Genomic DNA, 9,138 nt, shown 5'->3' on the forward strand with positions numbered 1-9,138 from the left:
TGGTAATGGGTGACATAATAATAATAATAATGACACTGGGGGGACATAATAATAATGACACTGATGGACATAATATTAATAATAATGACACTGGGGGGGACATAATATTAATAATAATGACACTGGGGGGACGTAATAATAATGACACTGGGGAGACATAATAATAATGACACTGTGGGGAAAAAATATATAATGACACTGGGGGGACATAATAATAATAATGACACTGGGGGGACGTAATAATAATGACACTGGGGGGACGTAATAATAATGACACTGGGGGGACGTAATAATAATGACACTGGGGGGACATGCTCAGGTGTCATTATTATTTTTATACAGCATTACATCATAGCCCAGCAGTGCCACACCTAACCTGACCACCCCCCATCCCCCCCCAAGATAGAAGCCCAACCCATCAGCCATGTGGACTCACCGTGGACCGGGGGAGGATGAGACTGCAGCCACAGAGGGAGGAACGCAGGACCATGAAGCAGGGTGTGCAAAAGCTACCGTCCTCCTCTGATGAGTGGGAGGTGACATCCCGGGCTGCGGAGATATTTGCTGCACGTATGGACAGGAGGCTGCTGCCCTCTAGCGTCAGAAAGGGGTAGTGCAGACTAGATGGCTGGTCCAGAAATGTTTCACTAGCGCTATTTTATGGGGTACAAGGCCCCATAACAATGACTGGGCCCGGGGCACGTGCCCCTTTTGCCCCGCCTTAAAGACTGCCCTGCTCCTTACGATGAATATGGCAGAAGGAAATTTGGAAGGTCTCATGATGTGCCTGCAGTTTCCTTTGCAGGTGCCTTAGCTCTTTCTCTCATAGGTGCCTCTCGTTTTCTCTGCTCGTGTTTCCAAATTGAAAGTTCCTTTATCAGATGACCAGTCTTTTTACAGTGAAAACACACTCTGCCTTCATTGATTTGCTTTGTGCTGTCATGCACCTTAAGGGCTTTCTCATTTTCTTCATTATGCATATTTTCCTTCCTTCTGTCATATTCCAAATGAAAAGCGATCCAAATTGGAGAACACAGCCATTGAAGGTATTCTGGTGGGCTATAGTGAACAAAGTAAGTGATATAGAATCCTCCACCCACAGACTTACAAAGTGACAATAAGTCACAGCGTTTATTTAGATGAGAACCCATCATCATAAACAATGATCCTGGGGAGTTGTGAAGTAAATTCACCCAGGAAGGAAGCTGAGCAAAGTGAAGCCACACAGGAATCAAAACAAAAGGTGGAACTCAAAATGGATAAGTCAAATTCCATATTAAATTCTGCTGAACAACCTTAAATTAGAAGATCCACTAGGATGATAAATGAAATACCACCCTGCAATCTGTCATATACTGCTAAGACACATAGTATACTTGAACCAACATGGTGGGAAGACATAGAAAAATTACCAAAACGCGAAGCCAATCAATAGAGAAAAGCAGCAGAAGAAGAAATAAAATCACTCAAAGACAATAAAACCTGGACACTCACGGAGCTTCTCCCCGATCGCAGAACTATAGGAAGCAAATGGACTCTTAAGGTGAAGCTTGATGCAGAAGGAAATATCCACAAATACAAGGCCTTATTAGTTGCCAAGGGATACTCCCAGAAATTTAGAGAAGACTACTATGAAACCTTCTATTACGTACCTGACTGGAGACTTAGCTGAGAAGGGGGCTGCCTGTGCACCTCTTGTCCAACACCTCTGGAAGTAGTGACAGGGGATGTAAGGACAGAGCGGAGCACAGGTGCCAATACTGGTGGCTGGCCGGTACTTGAGGAGGTGCTTGAGTGCGTTGGACCAGCTAGGGAATTGGCAGGACCAAGATGACACCAGAGCAGGCAACGGAAATGAGGCCAAGGAAGCACTGGCAGGATGTCATTATTCAGGATGCTGATGGAGCGGTCCACCAAGTGGTAGACCAGGTGGGAAGTCAGGTTCAAGCCGAGGTCATACACAGGGAGCCGAATCTTGAGGTGCTGGATATGTGTCACAGGTCGTTTTCACCTGAGGGGTTTCTCAGTAATAGGATACCTCAATAATCTACTGCCTGGGATGGAAATACCCCAGGTGTTTGAGACCTACTGTATGTCTGTAAAACTGTATGATAGTTAGAGGGCTTTATTTGAATTCTATATTTCAAGAGGCCTATCCTGTTTCTATCTCCTGCCTTAAGTATCAAGACCTGAACTAGGACACTGGGTTAATGACAGTCTTTCTCCCTCAGGAAATGCTCCAAATAATGTGAGATTGCTTCAGTTTCTTGGTAGTTCTTGCACCAGAAGCTGTCTTAGGTGGGGAATGCTGGACATTGTTCTGAGGGTGCACTGTCTAAGCAGAAGGGTAGACAAGTTTAGTCACGAGGACAAGGAATCTGTTAGTTGAAGCTTTTACAGACTTGTACAGTCTGATGTATGCATTTCCCCAAATGCAAAACCTTTTTGTTTTGTGTAATATACAGCAGACTTCAAGACCCGAAAATAGCTAGTAGAATTACATTTTTTGTGTTATATACCAGAGAATCCAAAACCATGTAGTGGTTAGTAGACCTTTCTTCTGATTCTTTCTTCTGTCAAAGCAAAACCTTCCATAATTGCTTAGCAGGATCAAACTTAAATGAATCTATGTTATTCTAGTGGCTCTAGATTGACCCCAAGGTCTAATTTTACACCCTGCTGCTCGGTTGCTGGCCTTCGGTGTTGTCAGGGCATTAAATGTATAACTGAATTCTTCTTCCGCCTTCAAAAAAACAAAGCCTTTGCTATCCTAGAGGGTCCTCACAAGTGCATGGTGATTTCAACCTCCACTAGCTTCATGTGGATATGTCAGGTTGTTTTTTTTATCATGCGTATGCCTTGAAACACAAAAGCTATCCTTGCATGTTAACTAACTTCCATAACCCAGTGTCACCGCTCCTTCACAGCAGCACTAGAAAGAACGGCAGGTGCACAACAGCCGAGCCCGTCTTGCTTCAACATCCATAGTTATTCAAAGAAAAAAAGTCACACTGCAATCTTTGCTGAATAATTAATTGTAGCACGTAGGTACACATCGTCCCACCATGGATCCTCTTCACTCTAACATGTTTCACCCAGTAATGGTCTGTACTCTAAGTTCTCTAAGGTCATATGGCTGCATCAGCGGAAGCCAGTTTTGGCTGCTAGTTTTTCAGGTGGATGTGTGAATTACACTTTGTGGGATAGGGCTTGCTCAATTTATGTGATTTTGTTGGTGTATTTTCTGCCAATGCCTCCTGGGTACTGCTTGTGGAGGTTCATATGTCTAATAAATCTATCTGTGACCCTTTTAGAATAGTAGAGAAAATCGAATTATTGTACTCGTAAAATTATTTTCTGTAGGTTTATCAAGAGACAAACTTGTCTGTTTTTTTGTTCGACCTGTCGCCTGTGTTGGGGTTTTGTTGCTCCTTAGATTATTTTCTAGTAACTGAGCTCTCTAGCAATAGATAGGGTTTAGCTATTGGGTGTTGTCATTCCCTTAGATTTTTTTTTGGTGCATCTAGTGTTCTCCTCCTGCCGATACCAATTATAAAACCCACACATCTAAGGAATCCAGGTGTGTTCCTCAATGAACTCAGAGTGAATAATTTTACAGCTTAATTTAATGTTATTTTTATACCCCATTAGGAAATGTCTGGAACTCCCCATATTGAGGCTATTATATATAAGGCCATACTGAAAAATTACAAGTTACTCTAATCGAACCTTGGCAAAATGTTCTTCTTCTTATCTCAGGATTATAATCTTTTTATTTGAGGAAACAGGCATTTTTAGGTAGAATGTGTTTCCCTACAATGGCCACATCTGACCTATAGCCAAGCCTACTTGATGTGCTTGTACGTCAAACACCCATATCCTGTTGCTATTTATGTGATGTTTGGATTAAAATAGAAAGGTTTCTAAACTGAAACTTTTATACATGTGTGGGTGTTAAATCTTCTGGAATCAATCATTAGTGTTCCTGTGGGTTTTGTATAAACTGCGCTGTTGGATTGCATAACACAGCTGCCACAAAATGTTTTCTTCCTAACAGAATTTACTTTGAGATGTAAACTTAGTAGTTTATGTGGAAAAGTCGACAACTCTGGTAAACAATATTTTTATACTTTTTGCTTAAAAAATGTTAGTACCATTATATAAAAATACACAATATAGCCAAAAGTATGTTGACACCTCTCCAAACAAATTAGTTTAGTTATTAGCAGTAAAGGGAACTATTAGTAATGCAGCATACAAAGGCATTTTAGACAAGTATGCATTTTTAACACTATGGCAACAGTTTGGGAAAAGCCCTTTTTTGTCCTGGCATGGATGTTCCCCTGTACACATAGCTAGGTCCATGATATCCAACTTACTGAAAACCTTTGCTCTGAATATTATGAATACAAACTGTGTCTCATCCAACATCAGTACTTGACCTTAAAATGCTCTTTTGCTTGAATGGACATGAATTTCCACAGACACAGCCCTCAATCTTGTGGAAAGCCATCACAATAGAGTGGAGGCTGTTATAAGTGCAAAGTTCGTGTGTAGTATTAATGGTAGAGGTGCACCGAAATGGAGATTTTAAAACCGAAAAACGAAACCGAAATAAAAAAAATTGTCAGGCCGAAACCGAAACCGATACCGAAAATATTTTTTTATTTTAATTTTTTAAAATCTTTTTAGTATTTTATTTTTATTAACTTTTTAATTTTTTTATATTTATTAATTCATTTTTATGAAATATTTTTATTTTTTAAATTGCTTTTAGGGGCTTCTGGGAAATATTGGGGGTCTAAACAGACCCCTGATGTTTCCATTTTAAAATAGAAAAAGAGATTTAGGACACAAAGTCCTCTATCTCTTTTTCTGTATCCCCTGTTATCAATGAACAGGAATGAGTGTTCCTGTTCATTGATAACATGAGTACATGGTATGTTTACTATACCTACAACTATGAATGAACATGAGGTGATGCAGATCACTCCCATTCATTCATAATTGAGGATATAGTCAACATACCATGTCCTCAATTATCTACAAACAGTCAGCGATCACTGATCACTGAGTGTTTGTGCTCGCTTTCCTCTCTGACACGCTGTCACAGGAGGCTGATCGAGCGGAGCCCAGCCTCCTGTGACAGCGCTGGCTGTCTCCGCCCACACACCGCTCTGCCGGACTGTGATAGGTGGCTGAGCGGTGTGGGAGAACAGATGCCGGCCGCTCACAGTGCTCTCGTCCTGCAGCGCTCGGCCGGCTGTCACTTTCTTTTCTCCCCGCTGGAACACAGAGCAGCGCCCAGCAGGGAGAAAATAAAGCAGGGATGTGCCGATGTATCGGCCAAAACATGGCTCTTTCGGCATTATGCCAAAAGTGCCATTTTCGGACGATATGTTTCGGCCTAATTAATGGTCATGGTTTTGAAATTGGATATTCCAGCAAGTTCATATAGACTGAACACCAGAATTGTTTGTTTTTTATTCCAAGATTGTGGTGTGTAAATGCTACAGATGTAAAACCTTTTTGCTCCTTGTTAGCCCTTGTAAGCTCTACTGGTGTATCCCAGAGCAATTCTCAAATTACAAAATACTAAGGGGGTTATTCACAAAGCTGACGAAGTGAATATCCCAGCCCAAGTGAAGTGAGCTGAACGCTGTTTGGCTATTCACTTCTGGCCGTAGATCTGCTAAAATCAGCCGTACATCGGCTGCCTTTGGTCAGCCGAACATGAAGTGCAGAAGGAGTTCGGATCGGCTGAGCCGAAGCTCCGGCAGCTCACTCGCTGCCGTTCGGCCCTATTCTCATAAGGGCCGAAGGGTAGTAAGTGAATAGCTGAATGCTCGGCTATTCTGCTCGGTACCTCCGAGGTACCGAGCACAATAGAAAAAAAGTGAAATAAATGTAAAAAAAGTTGATTTTTTTTAAAATGTAGGAAAATGTAAAAAAGATTTACATAATTTAAAGAAAAGAAGAAAAAAAAGAGAAAATTAAAAATAGTTTAAAAAAAGACGCCGGCAAAGATGCCGGCAAAAGAAAAAGAATTGGGAAGAGTGTTCCCACACTGTATGTTATTGCTTTGTTTTTTTTATTACACCTAGATTTATTTCAATGTCTTCTGACAGGTTACATGACTCAGACTCCTAAACTTCTGTAGGCAGTCGCGGAGATGCAAAGAGTGGTTTTGACATCATGACATCAGCCTCGCTCTGAATACAGTGTAAACGAAGCTTACCATGGTAACCCTTAGGGGACAGGGACAGCTATGATGCCCTTTATAGTATATCCTCTGTCTTCCAGGCTGAACAACACCAGCTGTCATTGAACTTAGAAGACTGAGGACAGCTGCAGAGGAAAGCTTCAGATTGGAGATGAGTATTGCAGCCTGAGCTACTTTTTTTGTGATCTGGCTAGGGCCATTATTAGTTAAAAAAATGCCTGAAGTTGGGTTTTAGGCTGAAGTGGTCTGGCCAATTTGAATTCTAGAGAGGAGTTCAGTTGCTGTAGTTTCTTCATGCTAGCTTCACAGAGGATTGAGGAGTTTTCATCTGCTTAGAGTCATTCTAGCTGCTTTCTCTGTGCATGTTGAGTTGTTTATATCTGATGTGCAAATGTAAGTGAAGGCTGGACAGTACAGAATACATGGAAAAACACGTCGCTCAAATTTATCCGCCATGTGCGCATGTTTGCTAGAATTACGAAGAAATCGTGCAGGATTGACGTGATCGTGTTTCTAGGATCAAAAAACGTGTGAACTTGCTCATGCACATGCGCAGTTGCCTGGAGCACATCCGAACACGGCACTGGTGTTTGTATAGTCCTCCCTTGGAATAAGTGGGCTCTACGCTACGGAGCATCTCAGCTATAGACTGAGCTGAAGTCCTAAAGCCTCTGTGTTGAAAAACATTACACAATGAAAGGCTTCTTTCTTCCATAAACGTGGAGACACATCCTTTATTGAAGACCATAGCGAGACGGTGGATCGATGCTGCGGTCCTGAGAGCTTCTGTCTGAGCGTTTCCGGCTGCTTATCACAGCCACTACCTCACGGTGAGTGCACCTTTCGAGGGGATATATGTGGTATAAACCCGTATCCCCAACATAGTTCACGGAACTTCTTTTGAACACCTTTTTTTTGAATATTTTTCAAATACTTTTTGAACAGTCCTCTTTGGATTTGACACATCACATCATTCAACAATTATACGGTGGTTGTCACTAACAACAATTGGTTCACATACCCTGTGGGATCAATGATCCAGGGCCAATGATGGTTTTTTAGAAAGACTTTAAGTCACTAATATTCATGTGTGCATTATACTATTATAGTTTATACATTTGAGTCACATATATTTATTTGATTTTATGGTTTATGATATTAACACGTTATATGTTGCGGGCGCTGCATAATTTGAAAGTTTAATAATTATCTTAACACCCAATAAAGTAAACAAACGGGTACTTTATTGCAAAATTATACCCAGCAACACAGTCCTGCATTAAGGACTCATTCACATTGGGAGATTTGGGATTTCTGCGGCTGGAACAGCTGCATGTGTATGCGGCAGTCTGCATGTATTCATATGTGATACAATTTCATGAGGTTTGGAATAGATCAGTGTCACTGAACAAAGGATCGATGCGTCCAGGGACAGTGGACTGCCCCTTACAGATGAGGCCGATTTCACCCTGTCATTAAGTTGAACGGGTACAGTGGATGCATCTCAACTGGACATCTGAGATCCCTGCGGTAGGAATCCATAGGTTCCTGTTGCAGGAATCCCAAATCACCCAGTGTGAATGAGGCCTAATAGGTACAGCAAGACAACATCAACGAGCAGTCGGTAAGTGCATAAAGTATTTATGTGCAACTGCATATTATGTGACCGCATGGTCCACACTTGCAGTTCAGACGTCCCCCAAATCTGCTTGATATATATATAAATCCCAACAATTCAGGGGTTTTATATCCCAAATTGGTGGCAATATTAGCAGTAGTGATGGGCTGAACAGGCCTGAGTTCGGTTCAAATTCAAACTTTAGAACATCCAAAAAGTTTGAATTTGAACTCGAACTCAATGCAAGTGTATGGGGGTAGAAGTTTCAAAAACAATTGTCCCCTTTAAGAGGGCTTACTGTACATGCAAGTTATTGGCCATAAAAAGTGTATGGGGATCCAGGTACATGAATCAATGAAAAAAAAACTTTTAAGAAATACCGTTTTAAAAGGAGCAGTGATTTTAACATCACTTAAAGGGTAACAATAAAAAGTAAAAATTCCTTTAACCTCTTGCCGTCCGCCCGTTAAGAAAAAACGGACGGACGATGATCCGCTAGCCCATCGGCGGCCCGGGATCGGGTCGGGAGGGCGTCAGGAGAAGGAGGGAGGGAGATCAGCGCCTTGCTGTTCTCCCTCTGTAGTGTGAATGCAGAAGTGATGTGTATTACATCACTTCCGCATTCACCTGTCAGTCATCTGGCTCCTACTGCCAGAGAGATTCGCCAGACGGCATTTTTTTCCTGCTCGCACGCGCTAGGGGCAGGAAAGACCCGCTCGTTACTACAGCCGTTAACGGCTGTTTCACATACAACCGATCAGCGGCTCTAACAAAAAATAAAAGTCACACATAAAAAAAGTAAACCCCCCCAATGTTTAAGTCCCCCCCTTCGTTTACGCACATAGGAAGGGGGTTTAACACCCCGGATGTCAACTGGTTAAAAATCGTGCCGGGGGGGGTCCCTTTAACCTACATGTAAAGTAGCGCAGCTGTACGATGTATAGAACCTGCTGCAGCAAAACTGACATTTCTGAAGACATAAAAATGACATTTATTTAATTACATTTTTTTTAAAAGTGTGCAGTTCCTCCTCCCCCTCCCTTAAGTTCTGGTAAGAATATTTAGGAGGGACACTGTGTAAAAAAAAAAAAAAAAGTGTGTGGGGTTCCCCCTCAAAGTCATACCAGATCCTTAAGGTCTGGTAGGAATATTCAGGAGGGACCCCAGGTAAAAAAAAGTGTGTGGGGGTTCCCCCTTAAAGTCATACCAGGCCCTTAGGCCTGGTTCACACCTGGGCGTTTTGTAGAGCGTTCGAACGCTCTGCAAAACGCTCAAACACCGAAATCCCATTATTTCC

This window comes from Nanorana parkeri, unplaced genomic scaffold (genome assembly GCF_000935625.1).
Source record: "Nanorana parkeri isolate BGI_ZX_2015 unplaced genomic scaffold, ASM93562v1 scaffold103, whole genome shotgun sequence".
Taxonomy (NCBI): domain Eukaryota; kingdom Metazoa; phylum Chordata; class Amphibia; order Anura; family Dicroglossidae; genus Nanorana; species Nanorana parkeri.